The sequence below is a fragment of the Leptonychotes weddellii genome, chromosome 10 (genome assembly GCF_054177405.1).
Source record: "Leptonychotes weddellii isolate Sample4059 chromosome 10, ASM5417740v2, whole genome shotgun sequence".
NCBI classification, from domain to species: Eukaryota; Metazoa; Chordata; class Mammalia; order Carnivora; family Phocidae; genus Leptonychotes; species Leptonychotes weddellii.
This window is the reverse complement of record NC_138378.1, coordinates 83,917,629-83,936,985: the sequence shown is the minus strand read 5'-3', so window position 1 is coordinate 83,936,985 and position 19,357 is coordinate 83,917,629. Positions and strand designations below refer to the sequence as shown.

The 19,357-nt window shown below is 36.8% G+C and overlaps 1 long non-coding RNA gene across 1 annotated transcript in view; it reads left to right on the top strand.

The window, feature by feature from the left end:
• LOC115942166 (uncharacterized) overlaps nt 1-19,357 on the top strand; it is a 233,710-nt gene that overhangs the window by 117,361 nt on the left and 96,992 nt on the right. Inside the window, exon 5 of the long non-coding RNA XR_014148968.1 lies at nt 7,183-7,356. This is a non-coding gene — a long non-coding RNA (uncharacterized LOC115942166). The remainder of the gene's footprint in view (nt 1-7,182; nt 7,357-19,357) is intronic.

Genomic DNA, 19,357 nt, shown 5'->3' with positions numbered 1-19,357 from the left:
ATCTAACATGAGTCTCTTCTAGACAGTATATAGTTGGATTATAGTTTTTAAATCCATTCTGCCAATTTTTGCCTTTTGTTTGAAGAGTTTATTCCATTTATTTTTAAAGTATTTTTTGATAAGGAAAGACATACTCCTGCCCTCTTGCTATATATTTTCTGTCTTATAGCTTTTTCATTCCTCATTTCTTCCATTACTGTATTCTTCTGGGTTTAACAGATTTTTTTAGTGTGCCATTTTGATTTGCTTCTCTTTTTTTTTTTTTAAGATTTTATTTATTTTTTGACAGAGAGAGAGAGACAGCATAGAGGGAACAAAAGCATGGGGAGTGGGAGAGGGAGAAGCAGGCTTCCTGCTGAGCAGGGAGCCCGATGTGGTGCTCAATCCCAGGACCCTGGGATCATGACCTGAGCCGAAGGCAAACGCTTAACAACTGAGCCACCCAGGTGCCCTATTTGCTTCTCATCTTTAATGTATATTTTTAGATATATTCACAATCATCATGATGATTCTAAATAACATCTTAAATTTATTAAAAATCTGGTTTGATTTTGTATTAACTAAGCTTACTACCATGCAAAAACTGCTCTTTACAACTCTATTATTTCTCCCTTTATGTTGTTATTGTCACAAATTACATCTTTATACATTGTATGCCCATTAATATAGATACATAATTGTTTTATGTATTTGTGTTTTATCCATAGGAAAAAAAAAGAGTTACAAAGAAAAAATACAGTAACACAGGTTTTTACACTTGATCTATATAGTTAATTCTATGATTGCTTTGTTTTGCATGCCTTCCAATTACTGTCTTGTGACATTTCATCTCAGCTTGCAAATTCCCTTCAACATTTCTCATAAGGTAGTCCTGCTAGTGACAAACTCCTTCAACTTTTATCTGGGAATGTCTTAATTTCTCCTTCACTTATGAAGCAAGGAGAGTTTTGCTGGATATGGACTTTTTGATTGATAGTGTTTTCATATAGCACTTTAAAAATACCAACCCTCTCCCTTCTGGCCTCCATGATTTCTAGAATACTGCTGTTAATTTTTATTGAGGATCATTTTAATTATCAATTCTCTTTTGCTGTTTTCAAGATTCGTTCTTTGTCTTTAGCTTTCAGCAATTTAATTATAATGCATTTGTGTTGGATCTCTGAGTTTATCCTTCTTGGAATCCACTGAGTTTCTTGAATGTGAAGATTCATGAATTTTTGTCCATATTGGGAGTTTTATTTCTTTAAATATTCTTTTTGCCCTCTTTTCTCTCTCCACTCATTCAGGACACCTATAATGAATATTTTGGTAGACTTATGGTGTCCCAAAGGTCCCATTTTTTTCCCATTCTTTTCTCTTATTTCTCCTCAGATTAGATACTTTCAATTGAATTCAAGTCTATATTCAAGTTTACTGATTCTTTAGTGTGCTGACATTTGCTATTAAAATGTGATGAGTTTTTCATTTCAGTTATCCTTTTAAGCACCAACATTTCTGTTTGGGTCCTTTTTATAAATGTTACATTTTATTGGTATTCTTTATTTGTTCATATACTGTTCTGATTCCCTTTAGTTATTTGAGCATATTTAAGACAGTTGATTTAAAGTATCTAATAAATGAGGTCTCTAGACTTCCTCAGGGACAATTTTTGTTAATTTCTACTGTGATTGGGCCATATTTTCATGTTTATATATATATATATATATGCTTTGTATATTGTTGTTGCTGTTGAAAATTGGACATTTTGCATATTATAATGTAGTAATTCTGAAAATCAGATTCTTCCTCCACCTCGGGGTTTGTTTTTGTCACTTGCTGTGGTTGTAGCTCTTTGTTGTTTAGTAATTTTTCTAAACTGGTTTTGTCAAGTCTCTGTTCTTTTCCATGTATAGCCTCTGCAGTCTCTTTTCCTTTAGCTTACACTCAGCTAGTGTTTAGAGAGAGAGAGAGAAATAACCTCCCAGTTCTTCACACATTGGCACTGTAGTAGAGCACTCTTCAATTTGGCCAGGCAGTTTACAACTTTGTCTTAACCTTCCCTTCTTGTATGCACTGAGGCTAGCAATCGGGATCACTAGTGGAGAAGGCTTGGGGTCTTCTCGGGATTTATTTAAGCACACATCCTGCCATGGGCATGCATATGACTTTCATTTCTTTTTCTTTTCTTTCATTTTTTTTTTTTTTTACCAAAGGGAAGGGATTTTAATGTGTCAAGTTTTATGCATATTGGTAATAAACCTTAAGAAGGCAAAACCAACTATTCAATATAACCCATTAAGCCCTAAAATAAAACTATAATACCTTACTAAAACTTAAAAAAATATTTTCCAAAAGAAAATAATTCAGTCCTTGACCATGCTTATTCATTCAGAGTACCAGCAATTTCAGTAAACTGCTTCATTTTTCCTGCTAATCTTATGTTATACAGAGAATATACACATTTTTATATTATCACAACATCATCAATATCTCAGGCTAATAATAATGTGAATACAAACAGTTTATAACAAATACAAAGTCAAAAATCTTAAAATTGGTATCATTAAAGTGAGCCCATCTTGTGTTTATAAAGTGCAAGACTCCTTAACATTTATAATTACATAGATGAAACACTTTCTGAAGGAAGCTGGATGTTTTGATTTTACTATTTATAGGCATTAGATTGTACAGATTTATATTTTCCCACCATATTTAATGATACTTTTTTCATTAGATTGGTCTTCCAGAGCAGTATTAGTTGTTATAATTGATTATTTTGGTTATTCAGTACAGTTAGTGCTTATAGTTTAGCTTTATTCACCATATTTATACTACATGCGACTTTCTAGATGTCCCAGTGTATGTGAATCCTTTGAATGCCCTAATTTCCCAAAGATTCCGTCCCAGCTCTTCCTCCCAGGCATCAGACACTATTGTTTGCCTCAATTATAATTTCTTTCCCCAGGTTGTTGTGAATTGAGTGTTTGACTTACAATGTTTTGGAGGACCATCTTCTGCTTTTCTGTCAGGGGTCATATCTGTAACTTGAGAAGAAAAAACAAAACATGTACTTGCCTTAGCTCTCCAGGCAGCCCCCTTCAGGCAGTCTTTCAGGCAGTTAGAACAAACACAATTTTTTTTTTTTTAATAAATAAGGTCTGTTCTCCTCCCTCTGCTCCCTCAGGAAGGGAGGACCAGAGGTCCACACTGGGAATGTGGGCAACAATCGTTAGGACAACCACTGAACCAGGGAGGGGTAGGGCCCAGGCAAATAAAAATGCTACAAAGTTTCCTTAACATTTTAAGTTACCTTTTTCTTTTTTCTTTTTTTTTTAAAGATTTTATTTATTTATTTGACAGAGAGAGACACAGTGAGAGAGGGAACACAAGCAGGGGGAGTGGGAGAGGGAGAAGCAGGCTCCCTGCAGAGCAGGGAGCCCGATGCGGGACTCGATCCCGGGACTCCAGGATCATGACCTGAGCTGAAGGCAGTCGCTTAACCAACTGAGCCACCCAGGCGCCCAAGTTACCTTTTTCTTGATTCACCATTCACTTGTTTACATTAAACTTTCGTGTGATTGTTTTTCCTGGGTTCTGATAAAGTTGATAGTGATCATTTTTGCTTAATCTTTCCAAGTTTCTGTGAAAGGTCAAGCCCCTTGGGAGTTACCTAATTTACAATTTTAGCTGATGTTCATTATTTTTAACACATCAGTTTTTGTTCTTCATATTAATCTCTCTCTCTTTTTTACTTTTTTTCTGAGTTCTAGGAGAATTGCTCAAGCTAAGTAATGACTTTTTTAAAATTTTTGATTTTAGTTTCAATCTTGTAATTATTCCTTTTAGTAGTTTTTCATTCAATGATTATCTACTTCATCTTCAAACTTTCCCACTCTCAGATTTCTCCCTTTTGCTAGATATAATAATGACTCATGGAGTCCACATGAGACCATTCATTAGATTTTTCCTAAATGTTTGTGCCATATATAAGACCAGTCCTTGTTTGTGAACAAGGTAGATTTTTCTTACTGCAAACCCATTCTCATTATAGTTAATAAAAATTTTTCCAAGAGAGCATTGTTACATTTCTCTTTCAGTCTCTTTTTCCCTTTAGTTTTAAGAACTGGTTTCTTTTCCTGTGTCTTCAAAACTTTCTTATTAGAAAAGTGGAAGATTTTGCATGAATCCAACACCAAAAGCCAATTTATAATGAGAGTCTGTATTTCCTTAGCTATTTTAATGCTGCACGTTATGTCTCTTGATTTTCCTGTTTTAGTTCAGGAATCAGTTTCTCTCTAAGATGCTAGATATAGTTTATGACAATCCTTAGGATTCCATTATATTACTTAATCAGTAAGCAGTTAAAGACAGAGAAGAAAAGTATGTGTGTGTGTGTGTGTGTATCCTTATCTATCATTATTGCTCTATATACCAGCAAAAATTTCTGAACTCTGAAGCATGAGGAATTACTGAAATGTAGAGAGAAGAAGCATTTCTAGAAGCACTGCAACTGCTTGGGTGAATGTAGGAAAAGGTAAAAAGAACTTCGCTATACCCAAAAGGGAGAAGGTAGAGTTTATAGAAATAGGGATATTTTGGAATCACCTGGATCCAAGAGTTATTTGTTCTATTGTACTTTCTCCAAATAGTAAACATGAAAATTCTTCTTTAAAAAGTAGTTAAATGAAATAATAATTTAAAAGGAATTCCACGCAAAAAGGAGATTTGGCATATCCTTTTGTAAGTTGTTCAAATGTTTCTTAATGTTTGGAGACAGGAAATTCCTCCCAAAATCTAAGTATTACTCTCTCATGCTACTCACACACACCCATACACGCATTTTAAAAAATATATCACCCAGCATTTACCCTTTCTGCATGCTCTGAATCAGTGGAAGATTTGAATGTTCCTATCAGTAAGTTAAGGAAATTAATGTAAAATCCTGGGGCTATCATGACAATGTTGTAATTGTCCCTGGTGACTTTTAGATTTGTGTCAGGCACAAGATCAACTAAAATTCCAATTAAAACAAAGTGTAATAAAGTTCTGTACAAAAGGCTGACTTCATTAAATGCCAACATTAAATATGTATTTCTTTTAAGAACGAGGCTTTTGGACTCCATGAAGAGAACTTCTTTTTTTTAATTACTGAATAAACAAGGCAATTCTAGACTTAACTCATTCCAAACCTGAATCCTGAGAATTTAACTTGCTCAGCCATTATAACTAACAAGTCCCTTTAGCAAAGTTCTAATTTTATCTCTCAGGCACCTGATTTAAATATTGTTTAGAACAGTGGTTCCCAACTCCATTGCACATTATTATCACCTGGGGAGATTTTATAAATCCTGGTGCCCTGATTGTGCCTCATACCAATTTTATCAGAGTATCTACAAGTGGGAGCAAGTCATCAGAAATAGTTAAAGATTCCCAGGTGAATATAATGTACAGCAAAGTTTGAGAACCACTGTTTTAGAATTCTCATACATTTGTGTAGATAGAAATCACTTGCATATTATCATTAGATTTCTCATTCCCTCTTTCAAAATAGTCTGATTCAATGGGTCTGGTGTGGGCCACTCAAGGTGACTTGAGTGCAAGTGATCCAAGAACACAATGAAGAAATACTAGTATAGAACAAAGAAATACTCAGAAGTAGTCCCTGGAACCACAGCAACAGGATTAACTGTGATTTTGTTAGGAATGTAAATGCATAGGCCCATTGCCACCTATTGAATGAGAATCTCTGAACTGAAGCATATAAATCTATGTTTTCTTTCAAGCTTTCCAACTGGTTCTTATACACATTAGATCTGAGAACCACTGGTCTAGAGCATGCAAAACGTAGGGGATAGACAAGTGGTTACTGATCAGGACCATCACTTAACACTCTATACTAGGTTTTTCAGCTGTTTCCTATTGTTCACCATGATCTAAATGCACTGTAGTAAGCGATGGGGAAAGAAAGTTAAGACAATCTCTACATTTAAACTTACGTGTATAATAAGTACTCAAAAATTATACTGCATTGAACTAGTTGGAGAAAAAGGAGCTTTTTCTGAAAATATAGAATGATTAGGGTTGAATATTATTTAATCATACCATTAGAGAAAGAGAAGAAAAGACAGAGGGACAGGGTCATTATATTCTCTAATGTGTGTAGGTCCCTTTTTCTCAGGTACTTCTCTAAATCTGAATTACCTGTCTTACCAAAGAATGGTAAATTGAAGAAAATCACATATTAACGGTTGTTATAATCCAGATAAGCTTTGGGGGCTCTGAGGAATGTTGACAATCCAGATGAAGCCAATGAGAAAAGCAATATTTAGTTTGGGGGACAGAACTAGCATCAAAGGTGTGTGGCAAAGGGAAACTGCTGTCTAAGCCAAGACAGGTTCTAGGCAGTAAAAACCTTCCAACAACAGTGATCACTGAAGTGTGGTGTGAGGCAGGGTCAGTGGTATCTTTGGAGCAGGTCCCAGTCACGAATGACATGATAGAGACAGAAGTTAAGCTCTTATTTTGCTATCAAGACTTAGATAAGGAATCGAAGCTCTATCCAAATGAATTGAAATTCACACCGGTATTTCTTTCCCAGAAAAAAAGAGTATTAGAGATAGAAGCCCACGTTAGGAAAGCAAGGAGGGGTTATAAGAAGGTCATGCCTTTATGGGGATGCAGATGGCAAAGATTAATTCCAGATATTACCAAAACAAATGAACTAACAAAGAAAATAATTATTTATGACAAGATTAATTCAAAATCCCATTTAGGGCATTTGAGCTAAATCTCTGGATTTAGTTTCAACACCTGTTTCAGAAAAAGTATTGAAGGAAACAAACTCTAAGATTTCCTCCTGCTAGGAATAATTCTGTTTATATTCCTCCAAATTCTATTTTTAACAAGAGAAGAGACTCCAAGGGAAATAATTCATAGGGAAATAATTGAGATAGAAAGGGAATTATAAATAGAAAATGATGGTTTCAAGCATCTATACTGATTCTGTTTTGCTTTGTTTTTGGGGAGAGGATGAAGGTGCGGGTTTTATTTAGTTTTGGATGTATAATTGTTCACAAGGTAAATTCAAAATTTATTAAAGGGTGTAATAAAGGGTCTGACTCCTTCCCCCCCCCCTTTTTTTTTGGATGTATGACTGCTGCTTTTAAGCCTCATCCTCTTCTTCCCTTTTCCATATCTGCACAGGATAAGGAGAAAGTTTTCTCCCCTCCTTCGGTGCCTGCAGGAAATTCAAACCTGATAAAATCCCAGCCCATACACATGCACTAGCCACTATAAAAGCCCAGCCCACTCCCTCTGCCTTGCTCAAGTCAGCTGGAACCTGTTGGTGTCTCCCTGCTCTCTCCAGCAGTTCCTTCTGTAAGTAAAAACAATCTTTTCATAACCTCTTGGTGTGTAGTGTCATCGGTCTCAGCATACAAACCAAATTTTGGGTGGGGCTGTATCTTTTTCTCATGGAATGTCCAAAATTGGTGCCTTGAGCAGGATGTCTAGCCGATGACCACGACATCAGGGATCTTTCTTTTGCTTTGGTTTGCCAAGTGGCTGTACTGCCGGCAGGTGAGCGATAATTTTGAGCTGCTGCTTGCTAGCTAGTATGCTCTTTGAGCTGTGTTGCTGCCTGCAGGTTAAGTTTGTGCTTTGAGCTGGGCTGCTTTGTGCTGCATTGACTGAGTTCTACAAAGCCTCTGTTATCTAGTACTGGGGGATTGAAGTCCTCCTTAAAGTGTCCCTGAGTTGTGTGTCTCAGTTGAATGTTTATGTATTTTGAGTCCAGCATAAGCAGTGACAGACGCTAGGCTCAGGAGAATGACTTTCACTCTGTGACCATTAGTTGTATGTCTCAACCCAGCGTTGGCCTCTATTGGATAGAGGACTCAGGGGAAACACTCCTAGCCTGTACCCTATGTAGACCCACTTCCTTGGAGGAAAAGTTGTTACTATGTAGCATGGGGAAATCTATGCTCCTGAAAACAGATGACTCACTAGGACTCTGCAAAATGTGTTTGCTGCTGCTGCAGCACAAATGTGTTTGCCTGTGCTTCTAGTACAAAGATAAATCCTGATCCCCAGAGTTCTGGGGAAAAATATGTATGGTATGGATCAGGCAGAGCCAAAGGGTTAATCGTCCATTGTGTTGGGGGTGGCCTCTAACTCTGTTGATACTGATTTGAGTCTTGGAAGAATAAACTTATAAATATGATCAGGGTAGAAAGGATCCCCCAAAATATATCCACTAACCACAAAAAAAAAAAAAAAAGGAGGAAGGAAAGACGGGAGGAAGGAAATGTGGATACAGGGCAAGAAAAAAAGCTGAAACAAAATGTTCACAATTGACCCAATTGGAAATCTAGAATTGACCAAAAGAATTTATACAGCAAAAAGATAGAGTGCTGATTGGCTTTTATTCCTCCACATCACAAATCCTGAATTAACTTTAACATCTAAAATGCACCAACTGGCAAACCTTCATGGCCTTAATAGATAGTGGAGCTCAAATTAGAGTTACACTTGGGTATCCCGCTAAATTTAAATAAGGTATCTTAGGGGAGTTACTAAATATAAAATAAAGGACATAGAGTAATGCTTCACCTTAACCATCAGAATGATTGCTTTGCCTGATTTCCCATGGTCATAGAACCTAGTATCCTAAAATATCCCAAAGTAAGCATGGTTGCTCTGAACCAATGAGTAATAAAATATATTTTAATTTAAAATTAAATGAAGTCTTTGGAACTTACACATGACCTTGACAAAATGATAACTGGTAGACCAGCACCCCTTCCTCAAGTAAAATAGTTAACATGGCTCAATGTAAATTAAAACAGACTTTCAAGATTGAAACCCATTTATATGAGAACTATTTAGTGAAGGGATGACTTACCCCACTGCTTTTCCATTTAACTGCCAATTTGGCCTGTTCTTAAACCTAAAAGAATGGGTGGTAGATTATTGTAACCATGGGTGCCTGAGTAGCTCAGTCAGCTAAGCGTCTGCCTTTGGCTCAGGTCATGATCCCAAGCTCCTGGGATTGAGTCCCACATTGGGCTCCCTACTCAGCAGGGAGCCTGCTTCTCCCTCTCCTCCCCACTCTTGCTCTCTGTCACCATCTCTGCTCTCTCTCAAATAAATAAATAAAATCTTTAAAGGATTATTGCAACCTTAATGCTTCATCCAAACAGCAATGGGTAAATATTTTCCTATTGTAAATTTGCCTAAATGTTCTGTTCAATTCCTATTTCAACAGTTTCTTGGGCAATTGGCCATTCAGTGTGACATGGTACACCTTCCCATGAGGTACCAGTGGCTTTGCCATCATTTATGGTCTTTCCAGGCAAGATCTTAACCACATCCAACTTTCTTTAGGAGCACAAGGATGACTTCACACTGACAATAGAAGTCTTCCCACTTCATCTCCACGCCATATGCCGTTAGAGTAGTTGTAGCTGACTATATACTGGGCTTTCCTGGAAATAGAGGCTCTCATAGTCCCTGAGCCTGTGACCCTCCCTAATGACTTGATAGCCCTAACCCAATTCCATGAATACCCTTTCATTTCAGCATTGATTTATGATACCTCCTATATCGGATGCTATATTTCCATATATCTGGATCCATGTTTGGACTTTATTTTTCTATTGAATTCTATTGAGAGTCTATTTATTCATGACTAATGCCACCCAGAGTTAATTACTGAAGCATTGTAACATACTTATTGCTTAATACTTAATAGGGTTAGTCCCCATTCTATTTCTGACTCCCAGTTAATACTAGGGCTTATCCTAGCCCCAAATCTCTTCCCTTCATAGGTGGAACCATTTCTCTACTGCCATATGATGATCCCTATATTGAGTTTCTGGGATGATTCTGTCAAGGATTAGACTCCCACCACCATACATACTTGACAGTGACCACTTACATTATTAAGTGCCTACTTGTGCCATCTTACTGGTATGCCTGTTAGACCAACAATTATTGCTAAGGACATGTTACCACAGTATCTTCAGATACTGTACTTAATCTGCTTTACTTCATTTATTTTAACTGCCTATTGCTGGATGTTTCTACCAACATAGCCTTCATCTGTAACTGTTTCTAATCTTCAGTTCCTAATGTTCCCCATCTGGCACAATTCAGAGAGGACCAAGCCCTTACTACCAACCTATTCCTGCAGGTTTATATTGGGGCATTCACTATTGTGATTTAATTTGTATAAAGCTCTTATATCCTATCACCTAGAAGGGAAATTCAAACAAATGATATATATATATGAAAAACAAATAATACTTTAAGAATCTCAAAAGAATTTCAGAACAACTTCTTTGGAGACTCTTTATTTCTTAAGACTCTTAATGGGAGTTAAAATGTTTATATTTTACAATAAAGTTGCATAGTTTTATTTTTAATTGCATTTTATCTCTTATTCAAGTTTTGGCTGAGCTTCAAAGTTGACTAATTTGCGGTTGGTGTCCTAATTATTAGTGCAGTTTGCTGAGCCTCTCCAGAATGAATACAAGTCTCCACATTTGGTCAGGTTCCCTTGTAAGGTAAATATGTCAGGTGTACATGAGTGAGAAAAGCCCCAAATATTATTTTTAATTGAAGCCAAGTAATCTCAACAGCTGTTTATTTTTTATTTGTTTGTTTGTAATTAGAACAAGGAAATAAAATTCCATTTGTTCAAAGTTAGTCTTAGTTGCACTTTCTCAAATTTATTTTCCCTGATTTTATTTTTCTGCAGTTAAATAGTTTGTGATAATACACAGTGGTATTGTTGGCTTTTATCTGTTGCCTACAGTTTAATTTTATACACGACTTTCACATTAAGGGATTTGAATTTTGTTTTATGGGTATTTATTTTTGCTGTTGTTTTTCACTGACTAAAAATCTCCCCACATTTATTGTTTAAGGTAACATATGGCAACACCTAATTTAATATGATGGAGATCCTCTTATGATGTATCACTCTTCCCTTCCCCAATATTTTTCTGCCATACAATAGGCTTGAGTGAATAACAGCCAACATCATTGGGTGCAGGTGGGACATCTCTGGCAGATGGATCAGAGATGTCCCATTCTCCTGAGCACCTATGGAGAAATGCTCTTGGTTTGGAAGGCAGCTCAATATATCCATAGCGCTGTAGTTTCAGAGGAAGTTTCCATGTACCCACTGACTATTCTGCCCTCATTCCTGGTCTAATACTATATGATGTTGGTTGATGTACAACAGAGCCTATTACAAAACATTCACCAATGCACATTATGTGCTCTTCCATCCCAACAGACAATTTAAATACAGCTCTTGAAGGAATTCTCTGAAAATAATGATTATATCTCTGTTTATTAACATACTTAATTTCTTCTTGGTCCTGTGTCATCACATCTTATATTTAATGCAGTTACTTCAATACAATGAGGACCTAAAGACACCAGGATAATTGGTAAGATCACAAGCTTTACAGTGAGACAGAAATGACTCCCATCTGAGCCATAGCACTTAAGATCCATGTGACTTTGGAACAAATTACTTAAACCTTTTGAAGTCTAATATCATCATCCATAAAATAGGGATATAGTGCAATCCTACTTGTGTTAAGAAGATTATATATGAGTGGTTTTAACAGCAGAATACTTTCTAAAAATGAAATTAAGCGGAAGCCCAACATGAAAAACAGATTTAGAAAACTGAGTATTTTAGCAAAAATTTGATATTGTTGAATCATTAAAATCTTTAAGAAAGACAACATAGGATAAATTTCTTGGGAAGTTGTGGAATTTTCTAGATGAGCCAGACTCTGGTTTATTCATTCAAGACACTTCTTCTGAATGCCACACCTGTGTATAATATTGTAATGTGTGCTGGGGGTACAGTGGTGAATAGGACTGAAAATAAACATCCCCCCAAGGATTTTACACTCTAGTAGGGCAAATGACAATTGACAGATAAATGTATTTATGATACCTATCTGGGAGTAGTAGGTTCTTTGATGAAAACAAAAATAAAGTGATATGCTAGAGAATGAAGAGATTCATTTCTGAAAGGAAGGTAAGGTAAGGCTTCAGGAGATAACATTTGACCAGAAGCATCCTTAACGGGAATTATGTTTATATGTAGCAAAAGAACACTGTCAATATTTGGAGAAAGAATCTTCAAAGTAAAAGGACAACTCACATGTGCTGAGGCAGAATCAATGTTGACCCATTTGAAGAAAAGCAAGGACATTGATGTGGCAGGAGAGAAGGAAGCCCATGAGAAGTGACAGGAAATGCAATCAGAGTTAAAGGCCATACCACGTAGGTCTTTATGAGTTACTGGTAAGGGAGTAGGATTTTATGCTGAATGAGATGAAACCCCATTGAGGGAAGTGAGAAGTGATATGATCAGACTCATGCTTTTGGAGGATGAATGGCCTGAGAAGAGTTTGCAGAACGCAGGATAGAAGCAGGAGTATAGGAGACAAGAATTGATTTGGACCAGTGTAGTTATAATGGAGAGATGTGGAGTGACATGATTGAGACATATTTTGAAGGAAGAACCAACAGATTTGCAGATGGATTGGATATGAGCTCCTGAATTTGGAGCCTATAGGAAAGGGAACTGACAATGGCGGGGGAATAGTCACAGCTCCTTTTCTGCAGGGTTACTGCAAGGAAAGTTTATGAAAAGAGAACATTTAGAGATTCTTCTACATGTTGCCATGTGATGCCCATAGGGAAATGGGTCAGTGGAGAAAAGTTAAATATTAAGGCATCAATCTCCATGTGGCTGTGGTTATGTATGCCTTGAGGGGGAGGTGTGGAGACAGGAAAAGAGATAATAAGGCCATTTGCCATCATTTGTTTTGCTTCACTTCAGTACAGTGGTGTCTCCAGAATTTTTGTTTTTTAGAGTTAGTGACCTTGTTGGATGTGATGACAAAGGGATTTTTCTTAAATGTTTTTGAATACATATTTTATGATTAATAAAATAGCACAGGTTTCTAAGAAGTGTATAAGACAACTGAAATGTTATAAGGCTTGGTCCCCTCAGAGCATCCTAGATTGTCTCTCCTCACTTCGTATCACCCCCAACATCACCACCAGAGTTATTTGCCCCAAACATAGAAATCCTATATGAAACCTCTTGTGGGAAAACCACAGACAGATTAATGAGTACAGCCACCACGGAAAACATTTTGGTAAACACCTCCAAAAACAAATTTTTCACATATCCTGTGATCCAGCATTATATATTCTAGAAAAATACTTACTTATTCAGAAAACAGGTACACAAATGTTTTTAGAACCTCTGATCACAATAGCAGAAACCTGAAGTCACATAAATACCTGTTAGAGTGGATGAAGAACTATGGCATGTAAAACAACATAATATTTTCTCGCAGTCAGAACCAATAAACTACAGCAGCATGCAGTGATATAGACTTTGGTAGTGCAGTGTTAAGGGAGAAGAATAAATCCCAAAATAACCCATAAGTATGATACCTTTTTTCTAAAGTCAATAAGTAAGCTTCTGCATACTGAAGTGAAAATATAATTTAAAATAAAATCAAATTTAAAAACAAGGGAATGATGGGGGCTCCTGGGTGGCTCAGATGGTTAAGCATCTGCCTTCGGCTCAGGTCATGATCCCAGCATCCTGGGATTGAGCCCCACATCAGGCTCCCTGCTCAGCGGGGAGCCTGCTTCTCCCCCTCCCTCTGCTTCTCCCCCTGCTCATGTTCTCTCTCTCTCTCTGTATCTCTGTGTCTCGAATGAATAAATAAAAAAATCTTAAAAAAATAAAAACAAGAAGGATGAACGCAAGATTTAAGATGTGAACCCTGTGAGTATGGGGAGGCAGGGGATGATATGTTGGTAGAAGGGATGTGATTCAGTGCACATGACTGTTAAGGTCCTAGCTTTTTTGGGGGATGGTAGATCCATGGATAATTATTACATATTTTAAATATCTAACTATATATCTTAAAAACTTAAAGGGAGGAGGTTACTCATGGACCAAAGAATAGATCATGTCATGGATCAAAGATTACAATTTATCCAAGTCAGTTCAAGGTTCTTTATAGAAAACAAATGACTTAATTAATGTTCTCCATAGCAGCAGAATCCAAACATTTATTTATACAGGCCGATTTATGAAATACTATTACCATGCCCACTCAAAATTCATATACATGATGCTTTAAAGCTTATATATGTATTCTTAAACATACTGATTTATAAATTTTAAATAATTTGTATATTAGAATTATCTAATTTATGTGCTATAGAATTATTTCACTTTAGTACTTTATTATGTATACCTCAAAATAGATATTTTAAAATAACAAAAAGAAATACATTATTCTTAATATTAAAATGTGCTAATAATAGAGCATAAATTATATAAATACATATATAATGTAGGGAAAACTATATGATTTAAAAATGGTTTATTATTATTATTATTTTTTTAAAGATTTTATTTATTTATTTGAGAGAGAGAATGAGATAGAGAGCATGAGAGGGGGGAGGGTCAGAGAGAGAGGCAGACTCCCTGCTGAGCAGGGAGCCTGACGTGGAACTCGATCCCGGGACTCCAGGATCATGACCTGAGCCGAAGGCAGTCGCTTAACCAACTGAGCCACCCAGGCGCCCTGGTTTATTATTTTTGAAAAATTTCATCTAATCCATTAAATTACTTCAAATTGAATATATGGTTCTAAGCCCAATATATTGTGGTACTTGATCTTAATGGCTACATATCTGAAAATCTACCTCATGATGATAATGAAAAATAAAATGGGAAAATCTGTTCACTGGTTCATGTTATGAACCACATTTTGCAATCTTGTCCACCAGCCATGCAAAGGCTTGTTATTGCTGTTGAAATTCAATATGCAAACTTCTCTTATTATACTGAGTTGTTCTTGAAAAAAAAATTGAAAGTTTCTATCTCTTATTTTGACACAGGTTGAAAATTCTATGCCCAAGTTCTTTGAGAGGGCAAGTTTGAAAAAATTTATAATTCGTGTGTGTGTATGTGTGAGCATGCATAGTTTTCAGAGACAAAAATCACATGACAAGAGAAATATTTCCAATTATTTTAATCTTTTCCATGTTGAAAAAGTTAGTTTTGTTTATAATTTTATAATGTCTTCTTTATCTTCAAAGGGTATATTTTGACTTCTCTTTAAAAAATGCAGTCAAATAGATATTAAAAATACCTATCACATAAAAGTACAGCAAAATTGGTATACTTCTTTTTTAAAATACATAACTTTTTAAGCTCAGCAACTCTATAGAACTTTGTCCCAAGATACCTAGTAAACTCATGTGTGGAATAAAGGATTTTTTTAAGTCAAGTGCTGTGCTTTGCAGATGAAGGGCCTACAGGACCACCTCCAGGATATCTCCACAGAGTTTGTAAGACTTGTTTATCTGGTCCCAGCCTCCTTTCTAAGCCATACTTGGAGACTTTCCCCTCATCTAGATGTACCATGTATCTAAATTTTCCCCACCTACCACTTATTTTTCTGAATATGGTAAACTCTTGATAGCTCCCTTTCTCTAGAAAACTCTCACTGATTCACCAACATTCAGAATACAGGACACCACTTCTTTTAAATCTTTCTTCAAGTGCCTATTCAGACTCAATCTTTCCTGGTGGTCGGTGTATTCACAGTTACTAATCTCTAAGAGAGTACGTATCACAACATATTATAGTTATCAGTCCATATGGCTGCTTCCCCTGCCAGACAGTGATCAACCCAGAGGAACTAAAACTTTCTTTCCTTTTTTTTTTTTTTTTAAAGATTTTATTTGTGGGGCGCCTGGGTGGCTCAGCCGTTAGGCGTCTGCCTTCGGCTCAGGTCATGATCCCAGGTCCTGGGATCGAGCCCTGCATCGGGCTCCCTGCTCCACAGGAAGCCTGCTTCTCCCTCTCCCACTCCCCCTGCTTGTGTTCCCTCTCTCGCTGTGTCTCTCTCTGTCAAATAAATAAATAAAATCTTTAAAAAAAAAATAAAGATTTTATTTGTTTATTTGAGAGAGAGAGAATGAGAGAGAGCACATGAGAGGGGTTAGGGTCAGAGGGAGAAGCAGACTCCCTGCCAAGCAGGGAGCCCGACACGGGACTCAATCCAGGGACTCCAGGACCATGACCTGAGCCGAAGGCAATCGCTTAACCAACTGAGCCACCCAGGCGCCCTAAAACTTTCTAAAACATGAACCAATTTTGTTTAACTCTTACTTCCACTACAGCATCTGGCACATACAAAGAATTTAATAAATCTTGTTAAATAGTGAATGAATGAATATACAAGTGTTTAAATAAATCAGTGAATGGTTAAATGGAATGAAAAGAAAGAACATTGAATTCCAGGGAGAATCCTGAGACAGTAATATAATATTAGCAAGTTTGGGCACTGGATCTATTTGGATCGTGAAAATGGTACCAATCAATACATGCTTTACAGTCATCCCTAGGTTATTTCAATAAACAAGCAAAATAGTCTGTCTTATTTCAACTTCTTACCAACACATGTTGAGTAGAATCATCCTGTGATCAACCCTGAAAATTGAAAAACTAAATGATAATGGGAAAATTAATGCTAGGGTTAGTAAGTGTATAATATACATATAACAAGGATACTGGTATCCAGGAGCTATTATTCTTGTGAGAAACATCTAGGAAGCACCCAGTTAGCAACAATCAAGTCAGAACATGCCTGACACATGTCCCAAGAAAGCCAAAAAAAGGAAATAGGAATAACTGCATTCTGATTTTTTTTTTAAGATTTTATGAGAGAGAGAGAGAGAGAGCACACCAGCAGGGCAAGCAGCAGAGGGAGAGAAAGAATCAGGGGCTCTATCCCAGGACCCTGGAGCCAGGGAGCCAGACATGGGCTGTATCCCAGGACCCTGGAATCATGATGACCTGAGCCTAAGGCAGCTATTTATCTGACTGAGCCACCCAGGTGCCCCTGCCTTCTGATTTTTTATGACAGAATTTTTAAAAGACCTTCATAAATTTAAAAACACCATCAATTGCAAAAAAAAAAAAAAAAGCTGTTCCGAGCGTTACAGGGCAAAAATTTCAACAGGCCAGTGGAAAGAAAGATCACTTCTCGAAGATTCTAGAGAGTAAGTGGATAGCAGTTGAGCTGGGCCTGGAAATACAATTCCATACCCTGTAGCCACACACATTCAGCGTTGTGAACCTGCCTCCATAACAAAACATGATGGATGACAAGGGAGCTTTCATTTGGCCATAATGGCCCACATCAGAGCTTAGGAAGGCCTTATCTCATGCCACTATTTAAGATCCCTCTGAAAATTAAAAGTCCTGAAGGCCCACACTGTTGCTTTATTGAGAAGCATTTAATGTATTGACTCATCTTCAAAAATGATGGGTAATGTGTGCCCAGCCATGACATCTTTTTCTAATTTGATGTATTAAGTAATGATACATCCAGCCTCATTAAGTGATCACCTTAATTATGACAATGGATAACTATGATCATTAAACCAATGACATCTGTCACCATCAGCCACATGAATAATAAATGAGTCACAAGATCAAATTTATATCACCTTCGTAATGTCTGGTGATTGAGAGTGAGTAGTGACATAGCAGGGTTAAGAATAGATCTCAGAAGCATTAAAGATAAAACATAAGATTGTGTTTGTTTTAATTCTCCACAACATGAACGGAACGAGGCAATTCAGCTCCCAAGGTGGATTCGGGGAGGAAAATATTCATGAACAATCCAAATCAACAGACTCAACCATTCTTTTGTTTTCTCCACCAAAAATTTAGACCAAGTGAAAAATCAGAATATGACATTGGCTGTCTGAATATTAAAATTTGTTCTATATAACCTACCATTCCTCATTTTCTTTTTAGATGTCTCCGTTCAACTATCTGTATAAGCAAGTGATCTGTAGTGCCCACCTCTTTCTCTCAGGGCCTGACCTTCCAGACTGCCCTACCATTGTCCAATGTCAAAACTAAATTCCCCTGTCCTGTGTCTCCTGACAGGGCCTGTCTTCTTTTTAAGGTTGTCAAGAACTAATGTATGGTAATAGTGCAATATATTTTTCATATTTTGACAAAGCTGACTGGGAACAGTGAACAATCTGTCATAGATCCAATTATCTTTGAATTCTGAGCTGAACTAGCAAAATAGTGTTCAATAGAAATAAATATAAAGTTCGAAGTTCAGATAACAGACACCAAAAGAAATGATAGATGTGCCACTTCAGGAATCCCTTTCTGTTTTGACTACTGGACAGCTCAGATTAGCCTGTATGGTCAGTTCCCCTGATATAATTATTAAATTATCCCCCTGGATGTTTTGTTTTGTATCATTTTAAGTTTTATATTTTAACTTCAAATACAATTTTAATTTTTTTCTTTATTTTATAATTCCACATGTTTTGTTATAATTGTCCTCAATGTTTTGCAAGTGGGTGGAATGCAATTGAATATTAATAATAAAATATAGTACTGGAATAACTTGGGACGGCAACCATGCCTACATAAAAAATCACAGAGCTAAGTGTTGTTAGTAATTTAATGTGAATCCAAGTATGTCTAACTCTTAAAAATTAGTTTAAATTACAGCCAAATGTATAAATCAGAAGTAATGCTTTCATCATACTCTGTACTAATCAGACCATATTTGGAATATTGAGTTTGAATCTGAAAACCATACAATAAGAAATCTGTTAACTATTGGTGATAAATTCGTACCACCAGAGTAGTGTTATAAGGGAAAGAGCGACCTTGAAAGGCCTTGAAGTCATCTTGGCAACTCCCCTACCTAAGCTCCCAGAGGGAGTCCTCCATAGAAAGTACGTGAGGTTCAGAATGCACTGAGGAAAATCCATTGGTTTATCAGTATGCAATACAGATTAAGCCCACATTTATCTGGCTAATATGCTCCTTCATGTATCAGCTTGCTTGCTGCTTTTGAACTTGTCAGATGTGATGGGGTTAATAATGTTCATAAAACATTCCAAAAATTTTAAACACAGACACAAGGAGAGCGTGCATGCACATAAATACCCAGATTGAAATGATTATCCCTGAGCTAGGGTATTCTCTATAAGTGGGAAGTAATTGGTCAGCTTTACTCTGGAGAAAGCCATGGTAAAAGCCTCTGGACATTGAAAGCATGTGAGTAGCAGGTTTGTTTGATTTTGGTTTTGATTTTGTTTTGAATCAAGAAGAGGCTTGGAGGGGCGCCTGGGTGGCTCAGTTGGTTAAGTGACTGCCTTCGGCTCAGGTCATGATCCTGGAGTCCCGGGATTGAGTCCCCCATCCGGCTCCCTGCTCGGCGGGGAGTCTGCTTCTCCCTCTGACCCTCCCCCATCTCAT